Source organism: Eucyclogobius newberryi, unplaced genomic scaffold (assembly GCF_026437365.1).
Source record: "Eucyclogobius newberryi isolate DKJ021-1_F unplaced genomic scaffold, fEucNew1.0.hap1 SCAF_10, whole genome shotgun sequence".
In the NCBI taxonomy this organism is placed as follows: domain Eukaryota; kingdom Metazoa; phylum Chordata; class Actinopteri; order Gobiiformes; family Gobiidae; genus Eucyclogobius; species Eucyclogobius newberryi.
The window spans coordinates 10169871-10185363 of NW_027315724.1; positions in this window are offsets into that span (position 1 = coordinate 10169871).

Genomic DNA, 15493 nt, shown 5'->3' on the forward strand with positions numbered 1-15493 from the left:
TACAAGCCCCTCTTGCACAGAAAGTTTGGGTTAGATATCTCTTGTAGTTTCTTCAGAACACACAAATTATCTGAAAATGCTTTTGAAGCAACAGACACAAAAACAGCTATAAATCCAAAACCTAATATGATAGACTCAAACTTTAAACTATATATTGTGTAGATTTACAGGTCCTACTTGCCCAGCAAAAAGGGTTCGAATAGCTCTTGCACTTTTTTCGAAAACTCACAAACAACTGTTCACGGGCTGAAAAGGCTTTTGGAGCAATAAAAACGTAAAAACTGCTATAACTCAAAAATTCAATAAGATAAGTTCAAACTTTAAAAGACACGTTGTGCAGATGTACAAGCCCCTCTTGCACAGAAAGTTTGGGTTAGATATCTCTTGTAGTTTCTTCAGAACACACAAATTATCTGAAAATGCTTTTGAAGCAATAGACACAAAAACAGCTATAAATCCAAAACCTAATATGATAGACTCAAACTTTAAACTCTATATTGTGTAGATTTACATGTCCTACTTGCCCAGCAAAAAGGGTTCGAATAGCTCTTGCACTTTTTTCGAAACTCACAAACAACTGTTCATGGGCTGAAAAGGCTTTTGGAGCAATAAAAACTTAAAAACTGCAATAACTCAAAAATTCAATAAGATAAGTTCAAACTTTAAAATACACGTTGTGCAGATGTACAAGCCCCTCTTGCACAGAAAGTTTGGGTTAGATATCTCTTGTAGTTTCTTCAGAACACACAAATTATCTGAAAATGCTTTTGAAGCAACAGACACAAAAACAGCTATAAATCCAAAACCTAATATGATAGACTCAAACTTTAAACTATATATTGTGTAGATTTACAGGTCCTACTTGCCCAGCAAAAAGGGTTCGAATAGCTCTTGCACTTTTTTCGAAAACTCACAAACAACTGTTCACGGGCTGAAAAGGCTTTTGGAGCAATAAAAACGTAAAAACTGCTATAACTCAAAAATTCAATAAGATAAGTTCAAACTTTAAAAGACACGTTGTGCAGATGTACAAGCCCCTCTTGCACAGAAAGTTTGGGTTAGATATCTCTTGTAGTTTCTTCAGAACACACAAATTATCTGAAAATGCTTTTGAAGCAATAGACACAAAAACAGCTATAAATCCAAAACCTAATATGATAGACTCAAACTTTAAACTCTATATTGTGTAGATTTACATGTCCTACTTGCCCAGCAAAAAGGGTTCGAATAGCTCTTGCACTTTTTTCGAAACTCACAAACAACTGTTCATGGGCTGAAAAGGCTTTTGGAGCAATAAAAACTTAAAAACTGCAATAACTCAAAAATTCAATAAGATAAGTTCAAACTTTAAAATACACGTTGTGCAGATGTACAAGCCCCTCTTGCACAGAAAGTTTGGGTTAGATATCTCTTGTAGTTTCTTCAGAACACACAAATTATCTGAAAATGCTTTTGAAGCAATAGACACAAAAACAGCTATAAATCCAAAACCTAATATGATAGACTCAAACTTTAAACTATGTATTGTGTAGATTTACAGGTCCTACTTGCCCAGCAAAAAGGGTTTGAATAGCTCTTGCACTTTTTTCGAAACGCACACAACTGTTCATGGGCTGAAAAGGCTTTTGGAGCAATAAAAACGTAAAAACTGCTATAACTCAAAAATTCAATAAGATAAGTTCAAACTTTAAAAGACATGTTGTGCAGATGTACAAGCCCCTCTTGCACAGAAAGTTTGGGTTAGATATCTCTTGTAGTTTCTTCAGAACACACAAATTATCTGAAAATGCTTTTGAAGCAATAGACACAAAAACAGCTATAAATCCAAAACCTAATATGATAGACTCAAACTTTAAACTACATATTGTGTAGATTTACAGGTCCTACTTGCCCAGCAAAAAGGGTTCGAATAGCTCTTGCACTTTTTTCGAAAACTCACAAACAACTGTTCATGGGCTGAAAAGGCTTTTGGAGCAATAAAAACTTAAAAACTGCTATAACTCAAAAATGCAATAAGATAAGTTCAAACTTTAAAAGACATGTTGTGCAGATGTACAAGCCCCTCTTGCACGGAAAGTTTGGGTTAGATATCTCTTGTAGTTTCTTCAGAACACACAAATTATCTGAAAATGCTTTTGAAGCAATAGACACAAAAACAGCTATAAATCCAAAACCTAATATGATAGACTCAAACTTTAAACTATATATTGTGTAGATTTACAGGTCCTACTTGCCCAGCAAAAAGGGTTCGAATAGCTCTTGCACTTTTTTCGAAACTCACAAACAACTGTTCATGGGCTGAAAAGGCTTTTGGAGCAATAAAAACTTAAAAACTGCAATAACTCAAAAATGCAATAAGATAAGTTCAAACTTTAAAAGACATGTTGTGCAGATGTACAAGCCCCTCTTGCACAGAAAGTTTGGGTTAGATATCTCTTGTAGTTTCTTCAGAACACACAAATTATCTGAAAATGCTTTTGAAGCAACAGACACAAAAACAGCTATAAATCCAAAACCTAATATGATAGACTCAAACTTTAAACTATATATTGTGTAGATTTACATGTCCTACTTGCCCAGCAAAAAGGGTTCGAATAGCTCTTGCACTTTATTCGAAACTCACAAACAACTGTTCATGGGCTGAAAAGGCTTTTGGAGCAATAAAAACTTAAAAACTGCAATAACTCAAAAATGCAATAAGATAAGTTCAAACTTTAAAAGACATGTTGTGCAGATGTACAAGCCCCTCTTGCACAGAAAGTTTGGGTTAGATATCTCTTGTAGTTTCTTCAGAACACACAAATTATCTGAAAATGCTTTTGAAGCAATAGACACAAAAACAGCTATAAATCCAAAACCTAATATGATAGACTCAAACTTTAAACTACATATTGTGTAGATTTACAGGTCCTACTTGCCCAGCAAAAAGGGTTCGAATAGCTCTTGCACTTTTTTTGAAACTCACACAACTGTTCATGGGCTGAAAAGGCTTTTGGAGCAATAAAAACTTAAAAACTGCTATAACTCAAAAATGCAATAAGATAAGTTCAAACTTTAAAAGACATGTTGTGCAGATGTACAAGCCCCTCTTGCACAGAAAGTTTGGGTTAGATATCTCTTGTAGTTTCTTCAGAACACACAAATTATCTGAAAATGCTTTTGAAGCAATAGACACAAAAACAGCTATAAATCCAAAACCTAATATGATAGACTCAAACTTTAAACTATATATTGTGTAGATTTACAGGTCCTACTTGCCCAGCAAAAAGGGTTCGAATAGCTCTTGCACTTTTTTCGAAAACTCACAAACAACTGTTCACGGGCTGAAAAGGCTTTTGGAGCAATAAAAACGTAAAAACTGCTATAACTCAAAAATTCAATAAGATAAGTTCAAACTTTAAAAGACACGTTGTGCAGATGTACAAGCCCCTCTTGCACAGAAAGTTTGGGTTAGATATCTCTTGTAGTTTCTTCAGAACACACAAATTATCTGAAAATGCTTTTGAAGCAATAGACACAAAAACAGCTATAAATCCAAAACCTAATATGATAGACTCAAACTTTAAACTCTATATTGTGTAGATTTACATGTCCTACTTGCCCAGCAAAAAGGGTTCGAATAGCTCTTGCACTTTTTTCGAAACTCACAAACAACTGTTCATGGGCTGAAAAGGCTTTTGGAGCAATAAAAACTTAAAAACTGCAATAACTCAAAAATGCAATAAGATAAGTTCAAACTTTAAAAGACATGTTGTGCAGATGTACAAGCCCCTCTCGCACAGAAAGTTTGGGTTAGATATCTCTTGTAGTTTCTTCAGAACACACAAATTATCTGAAAATGCTTTTGAAGCAATAGACACAAAAACAGCTATAAATCCAAAACCTAATATGATAGACTCAAACTTTAAACTACATATTGTGTAGATTTACAGGTCCTACTTGCCCAGCAAAAAGGGTTCGAATAGCTCTTGCACTTTTTTCGAAAACTCACAAACAACTGTTCATGGGCTGAAAAGGCTTTTGGAGCAATAAAAACTTAAAAACTGCTATAACTCAAAAATGCAATAAGATAAGTTCAAACTTTAAAAGACATGTTGTGCAGATGTACAAGCCCCTCTTGCACGGAAAGTTTGGGTTAGATATCTCTTGTAGTTTCTTCAGAACACACAAATTATCTGAAAATGCTTTTGAAGCAATAGACACAAAAACAGCTATAAATCCAAAACCTAATATGATAGACTCAAACTTTAAACTATATATTGTGTAGATTTACAGGTCCTACTTGCCCAGCAAAAAGGGTTCGAATAGCTCTTGCACTTTTTTCGAAACTCACAAACAACTGTTCATGGGCTGAAAAGGCTTTTGGAGCAATAAAAACGTAAAAACTGCTATAACTCAAAAATTCAATAAGATAAGTTCAAACTTTAAAAGACATGTTGTGCAGATGTACAAGCCCCTCTTGCAGAGAAAGTTTGGGTTAGATATCTCTTGTAGTTTCTTCAGAACACACAAATTATCTGAAAATGCTTTTGAAGCAATAGACACAAAAACAGCTATAAATCCAAAACCTAATATGATAGACTCAAACTTTAAACTATGTATTGTGTATATTTACAGGTCCTACTTGCCCAGCAAAAAGGGTTTGAATAGCTCTTGCACTTTTTTCGAAACGCACACAACTGTTCATTGGCTGAAAAGGCTTTTGGAGCAATAAAAACGTAAAAACTGCTATAACTCAAAAATTCAATAAGATAAGTTCAAACTTTAAAAGACATGTTTTGCAGATGTACAAGCCCCTCTTGCACGGAAAGTTTGGGTTAGATATCTCTTGTAGTTTCTTCAGAACACACAAATTATCTGAAAATGCTTTTGAAGCAATAGACACAAAAACAGCTATAAATCCAAAACCTAATATGATAGACTCAAACTTTAAACTATATATTGTGTAGATTTACAGGTCCTACTTTCCCAGCAAAAAGGGTTTGAATAGCTCTTGCACTTTTTTTGAAACTCACAAACAACTGTTCATGGGCTGAAAAGGCTTTTGGAGCAATAAAAACTTAAAAACTGCTATAACTCAAAAATGCAATAAGATAAGTTCAAACTTTAAAAGACATGTTGTGCAGATGTAGAAGCCCCTCTTGCACAGAAAGTTTGGGTTAGATATCTCTTGTAGTTTCTTCAGAACACACAAATTATCTGAAAATGCTTTTGAAGCAATAGACACAAAAATAGCTATAAATCCAAAACCTAATATGATAGACTCAAACTTTAAACTATGTATTGTGTAGATTTACAGGTCCTACTTGCCCAGCAAAAAGGGTTCGAATAGCTCTTGCACTTTTTTCGAAACTCACAAACAACTGTTCATGGGCTGAAAAGGCTTTTGGAGCAATAAAAACTTAAAAACTGCAATAACTCAAAAATGCAATAAGATAAGTTCAAACTTTAAAAGACATGTTGTGCAGATGTACAAGCCCCTCTTGCACAGAAAGTTTGGGTTAGATATCTCTTGTAGTTTCTTCAGAACACACAAATTATCTGAAAATGCTTTTGAAGCAATAGACACAAAAACAGCTATAAATCCAAAACCTAATATGATAGACTCAAACTTTAAACTATGTATTGTGTAGATTTACAGGTCCTACTTGCCCAGCAAAAAGGGTTTGAATAGCTCTTGCACTTTTTTCGAAACGCACACAACTGTTCATGGGCTGAAAAGGCTTTTGGAGCAATAAAAACGTAAAAACTGCTATAACTCAAAAATTCAATAAGATAAGTTCAAACTTTAAAAGACATGTTGTGCAGATGTACAAGCCCCTCTTGCACAGAAAGTTTGGGTTAGATATCTCTTGTAGTTTCTTCAGAACACACAAATTATCTGAAAATGCTTTTGAAGCAATAGACACAAAAACAGCTATAAATCCAAAACCTAATATGATAGACTCAAACTTTAAACTACATATTGTGTAGATTTACAGGTCCTACTTGCCCAGCAAAAAGGGTTCGAATAGCTCTTGCACTTTTTTCGAAAACTCACAAACAACTGTTCATGGGCTGAAAAGGCTTTTGGAGCAATAAAAACTTAAAAACTGCTATAACTCAAAAATGCAATAAGATAAGTTCAAACTTTAAAAGACATGTTGTGCAGATGTACAAGCCCCTCTTGCACGGAAAGTTTGGGTTAGATATCTCTTGTAGTTTCTTCAGAACACACAAATTATCTGAAAATGCTTTTGAAGCAATAGACACAAAAACAGCTATAAATCCAAAACCTAATATGATAGACTCAAACTTTAAACTATATATTGTGTAGATTTACAGGTCCTACTTGCCCAGCAAAAAGGGTTCGAATAGCTCTTGCACTTTTTTCGAAACTCACAAACAACTGTTCATGGGCTGAAAAGGCTTTTGGAGCAATAAAAACGTAAAAACTGCTATAACTCAAAAATTCAAAAAGATAAGTTCAAACTTTAAAAGACATGTTGTGCAGATGTACAAGCCCCTCTTGCAGAGAAAGTTTGGGTTAGATATCTCTTGTAGTTTCTTCAGAACACACAAATTATCTGAAAATGCTTTTGAAGCAATAGACACAAAAACAGCTATAAATCCAAAACCTAATATGATAGACTCAAACTTTAAACTATGTATTGTGTAGATTTACAGGTCCTACTTGCCCAGCAAAAAGGGTTCGAATAGCTTTTGCACTTTTTTCGAAAATTCACAAACAACTGTTCATGGGCTGAAAAGGCTTTTGGAGCAATAAAAACGTAAAAACTGCTATAACTCAAAAATGCAATAAGATAAGTTCAAACTTTAAAAGACATGTTGTGCAGATGTACAAGCCCCTCTTGCACAGAAAGTTTGGGTTAGATATCTCTTGTAGTTTCTTCAGAACACACAAATTATCTGAAAATGCTTTTGAAGCAATAGACACAAAAACAGCTATAAATCCAAAACCTAATATGATAGACTCAAACTTTAAACTATATATTGTGTAGATTTACAGGTCCTACTTTCCCAGCAAAAAGGGTTTGAATAGCTCTTGCACTTTTTTTGAAACTCACAAACAACTGTTCATGGGCTGAAAAGGCTTTTGGAGCAATAAAAACTTAAAAACTGCTATAACTCAAAAATGCAATAAGATAAGTTCAAACTTTAAAAGACATGTTGTGCAGATGTAGAAGCCCCTCTTGCACAGAAAGTTTGGGTTAGATATCTCTTGTAGTTTCTTCAGAACACACAAATTATCTGAAAATGCTTTTGAAGCAATAGACACAAAAATAGCTATAAATCCAAAACCTAATATGATAGACTCAAACTTTAAACTATGTATTGTGTAGATTTACAGGTCCTACTTGCCCAGCAAAAAGGGTTCGAATAGCTCTTGCACTTTTTTCGAAACTCACAAACAACTGTTCATGGGCTGAAAAGGCTTTTGGAGCAATAAAAACTTAAAAACTGCTATAACTCAAAAATGCAATAAGATAAGTTCAAACTTTAAAAGACATGTTGTGCAGATGTACAAGCCCCTCTTGCACAGAAAGTTTGGGTTAGATATCTCTTGTAGTTTCTTCAGAACACACAAATTATCTGAAAATGCTTTTGAAGCAATAGACACAAAAACAGCTATAAATCCAAAACCTAATATGATAGACTCAAACTTTAAACTATGTATTGTGTAGATTTACAGGTCCTACTTGCCCAGCAAAAAGGGTTTGAATAGCTCTTGCACTTTTTTCGAAACGCACACAACTGTTCATGGGCTGAAAAGGCTTTTGGAGCAATAAAAACGTAAAAACTGCTATAACTCAAAAATTCAATAAGATAAGTTCAAACTTTAAAAGACATGTTGTGCAGATGTACAAGCCCCTCTTGCACAGAAAGTTTGGGTTAGATATCTCTTGTAGTTTCTTCAGAACACACAAATTATCTGAAAATGCTTTTGAAGCAATAGACACAAAAACAGCTATAAATCCAAAACCTAATATGATAGACTCAAACTTTAAACTACATATTGTGTAGATTTACAGGTCCTACTTGCCCAGCAAAAAGGGTTCGAATAGCTCTTGCACTTTTTTCGAAAACTCACAAACAACTGTTCACGGGCTGAAAAGGCTTTTGGAGCAATAAAAACGTAAAAACTGCTATAACTCAAAAATTCAATAAGATAAGTTCAAACTTTAAAAGACATGTTGTGCAGATGTACAAGCCCCTCTTGCACAGAAAGTTTGGGTTAGATATCTCTTGTAGTTTCTTCAGAACACACAAATTATCTGAAAATGCTTTTGAAGCAATAGACACAAAAACAGCTATAAATCCAAAACCTAATATGATAGACTCAAACTTTAAACTACATATTGTGTAGATTTACAGGTCCTACTTGCCCAGCAAAAAGGGTTCGAATAGCTCTTGCACTTTTTTCGAAAACTCACAAACAACTGTTCATGAGCTGAAAAGGCTTTTGGAGCAATAAAAACTTAAAAACTGCTATAACTCAAAAATGCAATAAGATAAGTTCAAACTTTAAAAGACATGTTGTGCAGATGTACAAGCCCCTCTTGCACGGAAAGTTTGGGTTAGATATCTCTTGTAGTTTTTTCAGAACACACAAATTATCTGAAAATGCTTTTGAAGCAATAGACACAAAAACAGCTATAAATCCAAAACCTAATATGATAGACTCAAACTTTAAACTATATATTGTGTAGATTTACAGGTCCTACTTGCCCAGCAAAAAGGGTTCGAATAGCTCTTGCACTTTTTTCGAAACTCACAAACAACTGTTCATGGGCTGAAAAGGCTTTTGGAGCAATAAAAACTTAAAAACTGCAATAACTCAAAAATGCAATAAGATAAGTTCAAACTTTAAAAGACATGTTGTGCAGATGTACAAGCCCCTCTTGCACAGAAAGTTTGGGTTAGATATCTCTTGTAGTTTCTTCAGAACACACAAATTATCTGAAAATGCTTTTGAAGCAATAGACACAAAAACAGCTATAAATCCAAAACCTAATATGATAGACTCAAACTTTAAACTATATATTGTGTAGATTTACAGGTCCTACTTGCCCAGCAAAAAGGGTTTGAATAGCTCTTGCACTTTTTTCGAAACTCACAAACAACTGTTCATGGGCTGAAAAGGCTTTTGGGGCAATAAAAACGTAAAAACTGTTATAACTCAAAAATGCAACAAGATAGGTTCAAACTTTAAAAGACATGTTGTACAAGCCCCTCTTGCACAGAAAGTTTGGGTTAGATATCTCTTGTAGTTTCTTCAGAACACACAAATTATCTGAAAATGCTTTTGAAGCAATAGACACAAAAACAGCTATAAATCCAAAACCTAATATGATAGACTCAAACTTTAAACTATATATTGTGTAGATTTACAGGTCCTACTTGCCCAGCAAAAAGGGTTCGAATAGCTCTTGCACTTTTTTCGAAAACTCACAAACAACTGTTCACGGGCTGAAAAGGCTTTTGGAGCAATAAAAACTTAAAAACTGCTATAACTCAAAAATTCAATAAGATAAGTTCAAACTTTAAAATACATGTTGTGCAGATGTACAAGCCCCTCTTGCACGGAAAGTTTGGGTTAGATATCTCTTGTAGTTTCTTCAGAACACACAAATTATCTGAAAATGCTTTTGAAGCAATAGACACAAAAACAGCTATAAATCCAAAACCTAATATGATAGACTCAAACTTTAAACTATATATTGTGTAGATTTACAAGTCCTACTTGCCCAGCAAAAAGGGTTTGAATAGCTCTTGCACTTTTTTCGAAAACTTACAAACAACTGTTCACGGGCTGAAAAGGCTTTTGGAGCAATAAAAACGTAAAAACTGCTATAACTCAAAAATTCAATAAGATAAGTTCAAACTTTAAAAGACATGTTGTGCAGATGTACAAGCCCCTCTTGCACGGAAAGTTTGGGTTAGATATCTCTTGTAGTTTCTTCAGAACACACAAATTATCTGAAAATGCTTTTGAAGCAATAGACACAAAAACAGCGATATATCCAAAACCTAATATGATAGACTCAAACTTTAAACTATATATTGTGTAGATTTACAGGTCCTACTTACCCAGCAAAAAGGGTTTGAATAGCTCTTGCACTTTTTTCGAAACTCACAAACTGTTAATGGGCTGAAAAGGCTTTTGGAGCAATAAAAACTTAAAAACTGCTATAACTCAAAAATGCAATAAGATAAGTTCAAACTTTAAAAGACATGTTGTGCAGATGTACAAGCCCCTCTTGCACAGAAAGTTTGGGTTAGATATCTCTTGTAGTTTCTTCAGAACACACAAATTATCTGAAAATGCTTTTGAAGCAATAGACACAAAAACAGCTATAAATCCAAAACCTAATATGATAGACTCAAACTTTAAACTATATATTGTGTAGATTTACAGGTCCTACTTGCCCAGCAAAAAGGGTTCGAATAGCTCTTGCACTTTTTTCGAAACTCACAAACAACTGTTCACGGGCTGAAAAGGCTTTTGGAGCAATAAAAACGTAAAAACTGCTATAACTCAAAAATTCAATAAGATAAGTTCAAACTTTAAAAGACACGTTGTGCAGATGTACAAGCCCCTCTTGCAGAGAAAGTTTGGGTTAGATATCTCTTGTAGTTTCTTCAGAACACACAAATTATCTGAAAATGCTTTTGAAGCAATAGACACAAAAACAGCTATAAATCCAAAACCTAATATGATAGACTCAAACTTTAAACTCTATATTGTGTAGATTTACATGTCCTACTTGCCCAGCAAAAAGGGTTCGAATAGCTCTTGCACTTTTTTCGAAAACTCACAAACAACTGTTCATGGGCTGAAAAGGCTTTTGGAGCAATAAAAACTTAAAAACTGCAATAACTCAAAAATGCAATAAGATAAGTTCAAACTTTAAAAGACATGTTGTGCAGATGTACAAGCCCCTCTCGCACAGAAAGTTTGGGTTAGATATCTCTTGTAGTTTCTTCAGAACACACAAATTATCTGAAAATGCTTTTGAAGCAATAGACACAAAAACAGCTATAAATCCAAAACCTAATATGATAGACTCAAACTTTAAACTACATATTGTGTAGATTTACAGGTCCTACTTGCCCAGCAAAAAGGGTTCGAATAGCTCTTGCACTTTTTTCGAAAACTCACAAACAACTGTTCATGGGCTGAAAAGGCTTTTGGAGCAATAAATACTTAAAAACTGCTATAACTCAAAAATGCAATAAGATAAGTTCAAACTTTAAAAGACATGTTGTGCAGATGTACAAGCCCCTCTTGCACGGAAAGTTTGGGTTAGATATCTCTTGTAGTTTCTTCAGAACACACAAATTATCTGAAAATGCTTTTGAAGCAATAGACACAAAAACAGCTATAAATCCAAAACCTAATATGATAGACTCAAACTTTAAACTATATATTGTGTAGATTTACAGGTCCTACTTGCCCAGCAAAAAGGGTTTGAATAGCTCTTGCACTTTTTTCGAAACTCACAAACAACTGTTCATGGGCTGAAAAGGCTTTTGGAGCAATAAAAACGTAAAAACTGCTATAACTCAAAAATTCAATAAGATAAGTTCAAACTTTAAAAGACATGTTGTGCAGATGTACAAGCCCCTCTTGCAGAGAAAGTTTGGGTTAGATATCTCTTGTAGTTTCTTAAGAACACACAAATTATCTGAAAATGCTTTTGAAGCAATAGACACAAAAACAGCTATAAATCCAAAACCTAATATGATAGACTCAAACTTTAAACTATGTATTGTGTATATTTACAGGTCCTACTTGCCCAGCAAAAAGGGTTTGAATAGCTCTTGCACTTTTTTCGAAACGCACACAACTGTTCATTGGCTGAAAAGGCTTTTGGAGCAATAAAAACGTAAAAACTGCTATAACTCAAAAATTCAATAAGATAAGTTCAAACTTTAAAAGACATGTTTTGCAGATGTACAAGCCCCTCTTGCACGGAAAGTTTGGGTTAGATATCTCTTGTAGTTTCTTCAGAACACACAAATTATCTGAAAATGCTTTTGAAGCAATAGACACAAAAACAGCTATAAATCCAAAACCTAATATGATAGACTCAAACTTTAAACTATATATTGTGTAGATTTACAGGTCCTACTTTCCCAGCAAAAAGGGTTTGAATAGCTCTTGCACTTTTTTTGAAACTCACAAACAACTGTTCATGGGCTGAAAAGGCTTTTGGAGCAATAAAAACTTAAAAACTGCTATAACTCAAAAATGCAATAAGATAAGTTCAAACTTTAAAAGACATGTTGTGCAGATGTAGAAGCCCCTCTTGCACAGAAAGTTTGGGTTAGATATCTCTTGTAGTTTCTTCAGAACACACAAATTATCTGAAAATGCTTTTGAAGCAATAGACACAAAAATAGCTATAAATCCAAAACCTAATATGATAGACTCAAACTTTAAACTATGTATTGTGTAGATTTACAGGTCCTACTTGCCCAGCAAAAAGGGTTCGAATAGCTCTTGCACTTTTTTCGAAACTCACAAACAACTGTTCATGGGCTGAAAAGGCTTTTGGAGCAATAAAAACTTAAAAACTGCTATAACTCAAAAATGCAATAAGATAAGTTCAAACTTTAAAAGACATGTTGTGCAGATGTACAAGCCCCTCTTGCACAGAAAGTTTGGGTTAGATATCTCTTGTAGTTTCTTCAGAACACACAAATTATCTGAAAATGCTTTTGAAGCAATAGACACAAAAACAGCTATAAATCCAAAACCTAATATGATAGACTCAAACTTTAAACTATGTATTGTGTAGATTTACAGGTCCTACTTGCCCAGCAAAAAGGGTTTGAATAGCTCTTGCACTTTTTTCGAAACGCACACAACTGTTCATGGGCTGAAAAGGCTTTTGGAGCAATAAAAACGTAAAAACTGCTATAACTCAAAAATTCAATAAGATAAGTTCAAACTTTAAAAGACATGTTGTGCAGATGTACAAGCCCCTCTTGCACAGAAAGTTTGGGTTAGATATCTCTTGTAGTTTCTTCAGAACACACAAATTATCTGAAAATGCTTTTGAAGCAATAGACACAAAAACAGCTATAAATCCAAAACCTAATATGATAGACTCAAACTTTAAACTACATATTGTGTAGATTTACAGGTCCTACTTGCCCAGCAAAAAGGGTTCGAATAGCTCTTGCACTTTTTTCGAAAACTCACAAACAACTGTTCATGGGCTGAAAAGGCTTTTGGAGCAATAAAAACTTAAAAACTGCTATAACTCAAAAATGCAATAAGATAAGTTCAAACTTTAAAAGACATGTTGTGCAGATGTACAAGCCCCTCTTGCACGGAAAGTTTGGGTTAGATATCTCTTGTAGTTTCTTCAGAACACACAAATTATCTGAAAATGCTTTTGAAGCAATAGACACAAAAACAGCTATAAATCCAAAACCTAATATGATAGACTCAAACTTTAAACTATATATTGTGTAGATTTACAGGTCCTACTTGCCCAGCAAAAAGGGTTCGAATAGCTCTTGCACTTTTTTCGAAACTCACAAACAACTGTTCATGGGCTGAAAAGGCTTTTGGAGCAATAAAAACGTAAAAACTGCTATAACTCAAAAATTCAATAAGATAAGTTCAAACTTTAAAAGACATGTTGTGCAGATGTACAAGCCCCTCTTGCACAGAAAGTTTGGGTTAGATATCTCTTGTAGTTTCTTCAGAACACACAAATTATCTGAAAATGCTTTTGAAGCAATAGACACAAAAACAGCTATAAATCCAAAACCTAATATGATAGACTCAAACTTTAAACTATGTATTGTGTATATTTACAGGTCCTACTTGCCCAGCAAAAAGGGTTTGAATAGCTCTTGCACTTTTTTCGAAACGCACACAACTGTTCATTGGCTGAAAAGGCTATTGGAGCAATAAAAACGTAAAAACTGCTATAACTCAAAAATTCAATAAGATAAGTTCAAACTTTAAAAGACATGTTTTGCAGATGTACAAGCCCCTCTTGCACGGAAAGTTTGGGTTAGATATCTCTTGTAGTTTCTTCAGAACACACAAATTATCTGAAAATGCTTTTGAAGCAATAGACACAAAAACTGCTACAAATCCAAAACCTAATATGATAGACTCAAACTTTAAACTATGTATTGTGTAGATTTACAGGTCCTACTTGCCCAGCAAAAAGGGTTCGAATAGCTTTTGCACTTTTTTCGAAAATTCACAAACAACTGTTCATGGGCTGAAAAGGCTTTTGGAGCAATAAAAACGTAAAAACTGCTATAACTCAAAAATGCAATAAGATAAGTTCAAACTTTAAAAGACATGTTGTGCAGATGTACAAGCCCCTCTTGCACAGAAAGTTTGGGTTAGATATCTCTTGTAGTTTCTTCAGAACACACAAATTATCTGAAAATGCTTTTGAAGCAATAGACACAAAAACAGCTATAAATCCAAAACCTAATATGATAGACTCAAACTTTAAACTATATATTGTGTAGATTTACAGGTCCTACTTTCCCAGCAAAAAGGGTTTGAATAGCTCTTGCACTTTTTTTGAAACTCACAAACAACTGTTCATGGGCTGAAAAGGCTTTTGGAGCAATAAAAACTTAAAAACTGCTATAACTCAAAAATGCAATAAGATAAGTTCAAACTTTAAAAGACATGTTGTGCAAATGTAGAAGCCCCTCTTGCACAGAAAGTTTGGGTTAGATATCTCTTGTAGTTTCTTCAGAACACACAAATTATCTGAAAATGCTTTTGAAGCAATAGACACAAAAATAGCTATAAATCCAAAACCTAATATGATAGACTCAAACTTTAAACTATGTATTGTGTAGATTTACAGGTCCTACTTGCCCAGCAAAAAGGGTTCGAATAGCTCTTGCACTTTTTTCGAAACTCACAAACAACTGTTCATGGGCTGAAAAGGCTTTTGGAGCAATAAAAACTTAAAAACTGCTATAACTCAAAAATGCAATAAGATAAGTTCAAACTTTAAAAGACATGTTGTGCAGATGTACAAGCCCCTCTTGCACAGAAAGTTTGGGTTAGATATCTCTTGTAGTTTCTTCAGAACACACAAATTATCTGAAAATGCTTTTGAAGCAATAGACACAAAAACAGCTATAAATCCAAAACCTAATATGATAGACTCAAACTTTAAACTATGTATTGTGTAGATTTACAGGTCCTACTTGCCCAGCAAAAAGGGTTTGAATAGCTCTTGCACTTTTTTCGAAACGCACACAACTGTTCATGGGCTGAAAAGGCTTTTGGAGCAATAAAAACGTAAAAACTGCTATAACTCAAAAATTCAATAAGATAAGTTCAAACTTTAAAAGACATGTTGTGCAGATGTACAAGCCCCTCTTGCACAGAAAGTTTGGGTTAGATATCTCTTGTAGTTTCTTCAGAACACACAAATTATCTGAAAATGCTTTTGAAGCAATAGACACAAAAACAGCTATAAATCCA